Source organism: Onychomys torridus, chromosome 6 (genome assembly GCF_903995425.1).
Source record: "Onychomys torridus chromosome 6, mOncTor1.1, whole genome shotgun sequence".
In the NCBI taxonomy this organism is placed as follows: Eukaryota; Metazoa; Chordata; class Mammalia; order Rodentia; family Cricetidae; genus Onychomys; species Onychomys torridus.
The window spans coordinates 47,159,174-47,171,701 of NC_050448.1; positions in this window are offsets into that span (position 1 = coordinate 47,159,174).

Here is a 12,528-nt window from a genome sequence, read left to right on the forward strand (position 1 = left end):
ACTACACTAGGTGTTCTGGATCCCAGCATAGCACCAAGCCTTTCTCAGGGTGAGATTTTAAGCACAAATCCCATATTCTGGGTTGACATACTTCAGTTAACAAGAACAGCTGTCCAGAAGCAGAACTACAGAAACCAAAAAGCAAGGTTAATACATTTAGAGACTTTCCCAGAACTATGGACTTTGATGGACTAGGTCTTAGTTTTTGTTTGGCAGGTGCTAGTATCTACATGTTGATTTTTTTTTTAGGGGGGGTTTCTGAGACATAGTTTCTCTGTGTAGCTTTGTGCCTTTCCTGGATCTCGCTCGGTAGACCAGGCTGGCCTTGAACTCACAAAGATCTGCCTGGCTCTGCCTCCCGAGTGCTGGGATTAAAGGCATGCGCCACCATCGCCCAGCCTACATGTTGAATTTTATAGTCTGAATGGTACTTCCATCATGGAGTCAGTTGTGCTAAGGTCTGGGGGCCCATTAAGGCCTGGAAACCTGTTACATTCCCTGCTTGTTCCATGGGCATAAGTCAAGTCATGAATTCATCTGGGTCAGGGGGTTATATTGTCTTTTTAGCATTAGTAGTTTAACAGAATTTATTTTCTGTTTTACATAGATAAGTAGGAAGTTGAGCAAGCAGGATCCTATAATAAGAGCTAAGAGTGAAACAATGGTTGAGCCATGGCTGTAAGTAGAGTAGTTAATCAAGAGAACAAAGTACCAGCTTTTAGATCTCTCTCTCTCTCTCTCTCTCTCTCTCTCTCTCTCTCTCTCTCTCTCATTTTAAGGTTATTTTTTTTTTTACCATGACTAAATTTTTTCTTATTACCTGGTATAGAAGTAACACATTTCTTCCAGTGCCATACAGAGACCTCCTTGTCTCATAAAGAGGAGGTCCAATCCTCTTTAATTCTGTAGAACAACCTTGGCTAAAGAATCTGAGATTCCAGACTGGAAGCAGAATTTTCTAGATGGTCCAGGTCTATATCTACATTTGTATTGAGTGGTTTATAGTTTTTAGCCCCCAGCTATGTTCCAGCTGAAGCAGAGCTCATGATACCTGCCCCCACCAATAAAGGAATGAGAACAAGAAAGCCCAGAATTTAGATTTAGGTGTGTCCTGATCTCTTTTCCACTGAAGATGAACATCTGTGGTATAACACATATGGGGATGCAAAGGAATAGGTTCTCCTCCAATGCAAACAACTCAGAAGATGCACATTTGGTTAAACCATTAGTGCAAGCAAGCCAGGCAGTCTCTGGAGCCTGGACATACGTTCAACCAGCATCCCTGGAATTACCTGCTGTGTAGGGCTATAGGAATCTGCATGGGGGATTATCAAAGAGGTATTTTGGTGACATTAAACCGGTACCCTTTCCTGGAAGTCACCCAGAGTAAGCTCAGGTTGGTCCCATTTATAGCTCTTAGGGTTGGAAGTGGAGCTTATTGAAGGCTTAGGGTTCAAGCATAGCCAATAATTCTGACTTATGTCTGGTTAAGAATGATAGACTCTTTTAGCATCACAAACATTGAGGGGCTGGCTTCCATGACTCTGGACTTTTATCTTTGAGGTTACCAAGGATTTTCTAGGGAAATTGAAGTTTCAGGGCTCATCCTCCAGGTGTCCCAAGATGGGTTGGTTTGGGCTACTGGGCTGGATGAGTCTAGGTGCAGGTTTCCTTTGGATAGTGAATGTGTGCCTGGATCTGGACTATTCAGGTATAACCTTACTTCCCAGATTCTACCAGTTTTCCAATAATGATTTTTGGTTTCCTGCCAGGTCCTAACTTATGTGGATATGGGACTGAATTGCCTATGGCCATAAGCAATACTATTAAGTGATCAGTGTGTCCCCAGGAGGACTCAGTTTTATAACAGCATCAAGCATAATGGTATTTGTCTGGCTTCTGGCAGTTTGGAGGGCTGTCAACTGGGCAGGCATAGTTTTGGATAGATCAGAGCAAGCCTCTTCTCTTCACCAGTATGCCCACAGCCTTGGGGGCATATTCCTCCTCAGCAGCAAGCTAACCACTCTCTGGTAGTCTCTGGATATAATATTTTATAGAAATCTACCTGGAAGGTGGGTTGAGTCTCAGTGGATAGATTGGCTATGAACTCTCTGGTTCTGGTTTTAGCTGGGTGCAAAAGGTCCACAGAGTAACATCAGAGATATTGATGACCTTCATTGTTGTTTTTGGTAGGATTCTATTCACTCATATAAGGTTTCCAGGCTGGGACATGTGGACAGGCTCAGCTGTAAGCAAGGGTGCATCCTCTTGAACTAGACCATCTGATGAATAGTCATCTAGGTGTATTACAGGGTCTGTGAGGACTTGAGGAGGGAATGGTCCCAACTGCAGGGCTCTGAGCTGGGGAAGCAGTGGGGAGGTCTTCCTAACGTAATCCCATCGAGGTAAATCCCTCCCTATATGGGGTACAGTGGGCTCAAAGCAAATCAAAGGAAGGTCTATCCACTCTTGGCTGGATTCTAATGAGAGTTTTGTTAGTTTTTTAAATCTGCTCATAATTTGGGCTATATGCTCAATGAAATTTTCAATCTATGTCCAAAGCTTTAGCTATTAATTGAGATATTTTTGGCTATGAAAGCTGGGCTGATAGGAAATCCCATCTATCCACATTTTTTTCTTTTTTTTAAGAACATATGAGTCAGGAATGATAGGAAATCACATGTCCACATGGTTGGGCTTTCCCGGCGGACCGCCTAGTTATTTCTGGTTCAAAATAGCCATTTCCAGGTCAGAACATCTCACGTGGCTAGGACTCTGTGGCTTTACATGGTTGCGTAATGCGAGCGGCCATGTAATCTACGCGCATGCGTGGAGTAGCCACATGCGGTCCTGTACGCATGCGTGGCTCACTCTTTAAAAAGCTGGCGCCATTTTGCACAGGTCTCTCTCCTCTTCTTCTCTTCTCTCCTCTCCTCACTCACGTGTGTGCTTCACACAGGCCTGTCACCTCTATCCTCTGTCCTATGTTAATAAACAGCTCTTCTGTGGATTTGTCGTGTTTGGGACGTGTTCCTCACAGGGTAAGAGCGCCAAAATAACTAACATGGGCCATTATCAGACCCCTTTTCTAGAGGTAGGCCAATTTGGGGGTCCACTTCTTGGAGGAGCTTTTTAGCTACTATTTGAGCAGTTTCAGTACAGGTGGGGGATGCTCTATCCACCAGGAAAAGGTATCTATAAAAACTAGCAAGTGCTTGCATCCCCCTGTGGCAGACTGGATCTCCCTGAAATCTATTTCTCATAGTTTTCTGGGGTGTCGGCCTCTCATTTGGGCTCCTTCCTGGATAGGGAATCTCTGTTTTGAGTTTACTTGAGTACTAACCTGACATTGGCTGAGACATCCAGCACCAGACTATCCAGTCTAGGCATAACAGACCTTGGTCTGAGCAACTGAGAAAGTTTTGTGGCCCCCAGATGAATAATCTACTAGAGTCCTGTCAATTGTTTCTGAGAGAATGATCTTTCCCTCTGGTTCCTCTATCAGCTGGAGGTTCAAGCTGTCCATATTTTCTTTTTTGCATGCTCTATTTCCTCTTGGTTGTACCATGGAGTCTCAGGCAACCAGGTCAGGGTATGTCACCAGAATATCAATAGGCCCCACTGGTCTTAGGGACACTTACTGGGCAGCCAGTTACCTGTTGCCTCAAGGGAGTCATTTTTTTTTATGTCATCACTGATGGTGGATATCAACTTGTAGGGGAAGCCAAATAGTCTCTAGGAGGGCCAAGATTTTCTCTGTGTTTTTAATATCCTTTCCCTCTTTCTTTATAGATCATACATGGGTATGTATGCTATTAAGAGCATAGATACAGTGATAGACTCTCTTTTCTCCATCTGAGAGCCTGGGTCAGATAGATCAGTTCTGCTCTCTGAGTTATCTGGCCCTAAGGCTGGGTCCCAAATCGTTTCAGTTAAAGTAACTATTGTAGCCCCCACATACCTGGTTTTCATCCTAGTTGCATTGGCCAGCATCGATTCCCCTTCCAGGCCCAGGGGCAGTTTTTCTACTTTTTTTTTTTTTCAGAGAATGGCAGGTTTTGAATTTTTCAAATACACAGATCATTGGTTGAAAAGAAGCCATAAACTATGAAGGAGGGCTTCCCCTTTGCCTGGGTGCAACAGGCTGCTTAGAGGACAGGTCGTTGAGTGGAAGGAAACCATTTCTCCCACCCTGTGTGCATCCCACTGAGATGGCAGAGGGTCCCTCCCCATTCCCACACAGGTACCAGGACTGTGAGCTGAAATCAAGCAATGAAGCAAGCAAGCACCCTGGGAGCAGACAGCTGAGACAACAGCTGGGTGACCTAGTGGAGCCAGAAGGATTGAGGTCCCCAACAAGAGGGCACAGGTTTTTATTATATTTTATTTTTTATTTTGAATGCCGAATGCCGTTTGTTGAAGGAGGAGGTCTTAAATACAGGCTTACAGCACAATGGGAGAACCCTGGAGGGCAGAAGTTCACTACCAATGTTTTACAATCTTGCATCTAAGCTGTTAACACCCAATATGCAGGATACACAGACAGGAACTTCCCTTAAGCGTTCAGGAGGGTGGAACCTGGCAGGGAATTAGCATAGGAAGGATATCAAGGTCAAGGTCAGCAAGCAAGGCAACAGTTACCCAAAACGGGGGCCAGGGCCCTACAGGTGCCCCGTTTACTAAAAAATGAGCTTCTGACTAAGATTGAGTGGATGTCAGCAGGTCACCTTACCCATCATGGAGACACCTGTCCAGGCCACATAGGCACTCTATTTTAGGTTGGTGAGTGCCCCCCAGGCATTACCCATCTCTGAATACTCATTATCATACAGGCTCAATCGTGTGTGAGTTGCAGAGTTAACTGCAGCCAAAGATCTCAAAGTGGCGCTGGCTTGCAATCTGTGTGTTCGACACAGAAAAGACCAACAGAAGTCCTAACCCACCCATATTCAGTACACACATCTTATGCAGGGGGTGGTGGTGGTAGTGTTTCTCACACCACAGAAAAATTATTGATCAATTCAGCTGGGCTATCTGGGGTTTTGTGTTTCAGATAGCCTGAACTGTCACTAGGCCACCTGACTCCAGAAGAGGGCCGGTTGATTTCAGACGTTCCTGATCTTTTCTGTGTGAGAAATAGAAATGTCTGTCCTCCTCCACGAAACTCTCCTTTGGGCCATGGTGGACCTTGCCCACCATGGCCACCAGCATTGCCATAGCAACAGCAGCATCCACCAACACAGCCACTGTTGCTGCAGAAAGGGGGATTGAAGTGTGCTTGCCTTGAAAGCATGCTGACCTGAGTTCAGATCCCTAGCACCCATATAAAAAGACGGGCATGGAGGCCTGTGGTTGTAACCATAGCCTCCATGAGATGGAGACAGGAGGGTCCTGGAGCTCACTGGCCAGCCAATGTACTCAACTGGTGAGCTCCAGGTTCAGGGAGAGACCTTGTCTCAAAAACTAGGGAGGAGAATTATAGTGGAAGGTACCTAGCTGTCTTAGGGTTACTACTGCTGTGATGAAACACCATGTCCAAAAGCAACTTGGGGAGGAAAGAGTTGATTTCCCTCACACTTCCATGAAAGAGTTCATCATCAAAAGCAGTGAGGACAGGAACTCAAGCAGGGCAGGAACCTGGAGCCAGGAACTAATGAAGAGGCCATGGACGAGTGATGCGTACTGGCTTGCTTCTGGCTGGTTACTCAGCCTGCTTTCTCCTAGAACTAAAGACTACCATCCCTACCCACAGTGGGCTGGGCCCTTCCACATCAACCACTAATTAAGAAAATGCCTGCAGGCTTGTCCACAGCCTGATCTTAGGGAGGCGTTTACTCAGTTAGGGTTCCCTCCTTTCTCATGATTACAGCTTGAGTCAGCTTGACATAGAGCTAGCCAGCACACTAACACACATGTACATGCACACTCACACCCACATGTGCATACATACACACCACGCAGACAAGCTGAATTGTATAAACTTATGAAGTAGACTGTATTAAAAACAAAATGCTCAAAACACCATTTCCTAATTTGACTATATTTTAGTAGTATGTATTTTCTTGAAGATATTTATGTGTGTTTGGTGAAAATACCATAAGACTGGATTATTGAGCAACTCTCAACTTCATGTGCAGACGTAAGCTTGAGATAAAATAGGATGGGAGTCTATACACCGTGGAAATATGTGAGCACACCCAAGTCCTGAGTCCTTACTGATACTCCTTGGAGAGAACATAGAGTTAAATATTAACTATCACATCACTGGTTGAATATATTGGAAGAGCTTTGTAACAAAGAGAAGAATAAGACAAGGTTTTCAGGTAGCTAGAAGTAGGTGATTGACACTGGTAATGATGGCTCACAATTCCAAATATTCCTTAATTTAACTTTGATTAACGCCTGTCATCTGGAACCTTAGAAATTACAGTATTCACTCAGGCCAGGGAAGCAGGTAGGCTAATAGCAGATTTTCACCTCTCCCTCCATGTCTATGAATCCAACCCCCCCGGTCTCAGCCCTAGCTCTACAGCAGACCACTTGCTGCAGCCTCCTTGTTCCCGCCCTGCCCCCATCTCTAGTGGCTCACACAGACCTATTTCTCCAAGCTTCCTCCCCCTGCTCATTGCTTTATCCCAGCCCCCACATCTAATAGGCACTGTCTGGGAACCCACAGGCCACTCTGACAAGGGAAGCAGGGGGACTAACTGCAGATCTTCACCTCTCCCTGTATCTCTTCAAGTCCGATCCTCCAGTCCTATCCCCAGCTCTGTAGCAGATCACCCGCTGCAGCCTCTCCTCACTCTTGGCCCTTTTCCAGGGGACTAAGCAGATCCTGGTGGAACACTCTGCTTTCTTCCCTCTTATGAACCCCCTCAGGCCCCTCCTAGCTAGTCCCAATTCCTGTGTGTCAGCTCCCAATACTGGAAACACATTTTACTTGGAACCCCCAGTGGCCACACCTATCAGGACCTCAGAAGAAGTTCTACCAGGCAACACACAGCCACCACACTCTCCTAAGAACCAGACAGGAAACAGAAACCAAAGAACAAAATACCCACCCAACAAAGACAAGACAGGTTATCAACTCCTAGAATTACAATCTTCCCAAACCCAGATGCCTAAACACCAGCAAAACAAAACAAAACAAGCAAGCAAGTAAGCACATGAAAAACCAATCAATTACAGCCAGGAAAATACGTCTCCACTAGAACCCAGCAACTCTATTATGGCAGGTCTCAAGTATTGCGACACACACACACACACACACACACACACACACACACACACACACACAAAGACCTTAAAACAGCCTTTATGAATATGATAGAGGTCCTTAAGGATGAAATGTATAAATTCCTTAACGAAATCTATGAAAACACAAATATGGAAGGAAATGAATGAAATAATTCAAGATCTGAATATGGAAACAGAACAATAAAGAAAATCCAAACTGAAGGAAATATAAAATGGAAAATGTAGGAGCTTGAACAGAGGCAAGCCCCACCAACAGAATACAAGAGATGGAAGAAAGAATCTCAGGAATTGAAGACAAAATAGAAGAAATGGATACCTTGACCTAAGAAAATGTTAAATCTTGTCTTAGGGTTTCTATTCATGTGAAGAGACACCGTGATCATATAAAGGAAAACATTTAATTGGGGCTCATTTACAGTTTCAGAGGTTTAGTCCATTATCGTCATGGTGGGAGGCAAGGCATCATGTAGGCAGACATGGTGCTAGATAAGGAGCTAAGAGTTCTACATCTTGACTCACAGGCAACAGGAAATGGTCTGAGACACTGGGTGGTATCTTGAGCACATATAAGACCTCAAAGCCTGCCTCCACATTAACACACTTCCTCCAACAAGGCCGCACCTTCACAGCAAAGCCACACCTTCTAATAGTGCCACTCCATTTGGGGGCCATTTGTAGTCAGATGATTTTTTCCCACCCACCTGTTCCTAAATACCTGGAAGTCAAGTAATTGACTCAGAGGCTTATAAATGACCAGCTGATAGCTCAGGCTTGTTACTAGCTAACTCTTATACTTAAATCAACCCATGCTGAGAATTGGAGACCAGCCCTCAGCTCCCATTCAGACCAGAGGTGAGTGCCTGGGATCATACCCAGATAGGCCTGCCCCTAGGTCCCTGGGCACCAGCCATTACAGGGAAGACCTGCCCAACTTAGCCAAAACAGTAAATATACAAAACAAAGAAAGAATACTAAAAGCTGCAAGGGAAAAAGACCAAGTAACGTATAAAGGCATTACACCTGAGGGGCTGGAGAGATAGCTCAGCAGTTAAGAGCACTGGCTGCTCTTCCAAAGGACCTGGGTTTGATTCCCAACACCCACATGACAGCTGACAACTGCCTGTAACTCCAGTTCCAGGGGATCTATAAAACTTAAAAAATTATATGTCAGTGTAATCCCTCAGTGGAGACTTAAAATCCAGAAGGCCTGGGCAGATGTGCTGCAGACTTTAAGAGACCACAGATGCCAGCCCAGACTCCTATACAGCAAAACTTTCAATCACAACAGATGAAGAAAACAAGATATTCCATAATATAACCAAATTTAAGCAATATCTATCTACCAGTCCAGAATTAAAGAAGGCTCTAGATAGAAAACTCCAACATAAGTGATTAAGCACACTCAAGAAAATACAAGGAATAAATGACCCCAGACCAGCAAATCAAAAGAGGAAACACACACACACATACACACATATCACCACCACCACCACCACCACCACCACCACCACCACCACCACAACAACAACAACAAAAATAACAACAAAAACAAAATAATAGAAATCAACAAACACCACTTATATCTCCATCATCTCAATTCCCCAGGAAAAAGACAGACTAACAGAGTGGATGTGAAAACATTTTTCTGTTCCACCCAAGAAATACACCTTAACATTAAGGATATAAATCACCTCAGGTTAAAAGGGTGGGAAAAGATATTCCAAACAAATGGATCTAAGATGCAAGATGGTGTAACTATTTCAATATCTGTCAAAATAGACAAACCAAAACTAACCAGAAGAGATAGGGAAGGACACTACACACACATCAAAGGAAAAATCCTCCAAGAGGACATTACAATTCCTATCACATGTGCACCAAATAACCTGGGGGCTGGAGAGATGGTCCAGCAGTTAGAACACGTACTCTGTAGGCAGCAAGCCTTGATGACAGGAGTTTGGATCCCCAGGTCTCACCAAAATGCAAGCAGGTGTGGTGGCCTGCCTGGTCATTCCAGTGCTCAGAAGGTAGAGACAGAGAATCCCAGGGTCAAAGTAGGTAGCCAGGCTAGGTGGATCAGGGAGCTTTAGGTTCAGTCTGGAAACATGATCTCAGTGAATAAAGTAGAAAGTAGTTGAAGATGGCCAACATCAGCCTTGGGCCTTCACACACATCCACACCACGCATATACACACAAGAAAAAAAATCTTATATTTAAACTAGTCAGATGCTCCAATTTCATCTACCAGAGCCCGCAACATAAAACATGTTTTCTTTTTCTTTTTCATTTTTCTTTATTAAGAAAATCTCTACTCACTCCAATGCTATCCACAGACCCCCCTCCTCCTTCCTCCCCCCCCCAGCCCTCTTTCCCAAGCCACCCCTCATCCCCACATCCCCCAAATCGAGGTCTCCCATGGGGAGTCAGCAGAGCCCAGCACACTGAGCCTAGGCAGGTCCAAGCCCCTTCCCACTGCACCAAGGCTGTGCAAGGTGTCACACCACAGGCACCGGATTCCAGAAGCCTGCCCATAGACCAAAAACATATGTTTTCAATAGAGACTATTTGTGGAACACAGAAAACTTGAAGGTAATTCAGTTATTCTCAGGGTATGAAGAGAGGCCTTCAGAAGAATTAGGTATAAAGACGGAATATTAGGTATGTGTGGTAAAGTACTTGACTAACTTTAGTGAGGCCTGGCATCAATCCCTGGCACCTCTCCCCAAAGGGGAATATTAATAACAATAGTCTATTTTGTTATGATACAAGTAGATATCCATCTTGAATTAAGTTCTGACAATTTGTATTTGTGGTGACCTATGCGTTCCTCCCAAATATTCCTTCATTTAACATTTGTTTGTCTGAGAAAGTTAATACATTTAACTTGCAATATTTCCAGTTGTCATTCTTTATTAAAAAAATATACATAGTGCTTGTGTGTGTGTGTGTGTGTGTGTGTGTGTGTGTGTGTGTGTGTGTGTGTTTGCTGCCATGGTACATGTGTGAAGGTGAGAGAACCGACTCTCCTTCCACCCTGCAGGTCCTGGGGCTCAAACTCAGGCTGTGCAGAAGCGCCTTTATCCACTGAGCCATCTCATAGGGTAAATCACAGTGTTTTTGTGGTTGGGGCTTCATGCCTGCTAGGCAAGTACTCTACTTCTGACCCACGTCCCCAGCCAAATAGCAGCAGTGTTTTAAACTGATTATTTTATTTTCTATGTATGTGCATGTGTGTTTGCACATATGTGTGTACATGTGTGGGTCCTGATAGCAGAAGGTGTAGGGTACCCTGGAGCTTGTTTCAGGCAGTTGTGAGCTACCCAGTGTGGGTGCTGGGAGCTAAACTGGCGTCCTGTGAGGAGCAGCATTGCTTCTAACCAGTGAGGTATTCCTGCAGTCCCAGGATCAATAAGTCTCAAGAGTTAGTTTCTTCTCTTTCTAATATTCGTTAACTAGGATAAGAAACTAAGAAATGCCTCAAGTTAACATCAGTATTTAGCAAACTTCTAGAAGATTATTAGAAGGAAGACTAGACAAATTGGATGAAGGTTTCTTAGGAAAAGTGGTTTACATAAACAGATTTGGTGCACTGGTTAAGTTTTAACCAGGAAACAGGTACTGTGACCTATTTCTGTAGTTGATATAAAGACTTGGGCTATGGAAAATAATCTTACGCTTCTTGAGGACAGGGAAATAAATTTATGTTGTACCTGAACATTTGTGTTTTCACATTAATTCTTCATTGGTTGACAGAACACCTGGGATATTAAAATAAGTCCAAATTGATATACTATTACATTTAACTTAAAATGATGAATTTCTTTTCCTAGTGGCACAACCAAATTCCTTTACCTAGTTGTAAAACATTCATCTCCCCACTTAACACCATTCAAAACTAAGATTTACTATCAAATTTTGCATCTGGCAATGTTTTAGGAGACGCACTGAGGATTTATGTGGCTTAGCTATTACAGGCATGTCAGCTATTTACTGAAAGGACCAATGCTGAAAACCACTTTTACGACAGAATGTACACAGTCCCTTGCGTTAAGGAGCTTTGGTCACACTGTTGGTAAGACTGTAAATGGAAACAACATTTTCAAAAACATTTTGAATTACACATTATAAAGCTGAACATTTTCATGCCCTACCACTTTAGCTACTCCACTCCCCTGTCTGTACTCTGGATAGACTTCTACGTGTGCACACCCTGAGGTAAAACACATCAATTCATGAGATCATTCACCAAACCAAAACCCAAAACTTAGCAACCAGATGGTTCTATAAGGAGGACGAGTATATTAGTTATAGAACACGGTACATCAGCACAATGATTTAATTTCAGCTCTATGTAACAATGTGTGAGGGTGTGGAAATGCAGCTGGGTTAACAGATGAGTGTTAGAGCTCTGATTACAGACAGCAAGGTAGCATTTCAAAAGGTCCAAAACCCCATGAAAGAGGAAAAAAGCTGTTTTTTGTTTGTTTGTTTGAGCTCTGTCTTATCCTTCTTTCCTTCCTCCTTCCTTTATGTGGTAGATAAGTGCATCAAACAGAATTGATGGTAAAAGTGTATAGGGCCCCGAGTGAGGCTCCAGGGCTTCAGAATGGCCAGTCTAACTCTGTAGCAGTTCACCGACATGTATAGGGTTTGGAACCGGGCCAGGGCGTGTTTGAGTGTCTTCATTCATCTAGCTGCATGATGTTTTTATTTGTAAGTTCATTGCAATACAGTGATTTTTATGTAAGAAAAAGAAAAGCAAAACAAAACCTCGAAAACTAACCCAGGCAAAAACTCGAGCATAAATAATTCTGGATGTGGACATATTGCTCAGTACAATAGCAATGGAGGACAGTGGGAAGGGAGTTCAGGAGAAATCTTCGTGGTCGGTACCATCCTTTTCCACCAGGCCATTGTTTTATGTAGTACTTATGGTTGTGCTTCAAAACAACACTTTAAGGCAGCCTTTCATATGTATAGTTGAAAAGGTTATACATATAGAAGTATATACTACAGAATGCCAGAAAAGTAATTAACACACTCCTATTCGACACAAAGTACCTATTTGTATAGAAATGACAAAAACTTAGGAGCATGACTCAAAGTGTTAATTGACAAGTTTAAAATGTACAAAGAATTTCTACATGGTTAGGAATTTCCTTCACAGGTTTTCTTTTCAAAATTTGTTTTTAGGTTTATTTACTTTTATATGTCTGAGTGTTCTGGCCGCCTGTCAATATGGGCACTATGTGCATGCCTGGTGTCCTTGG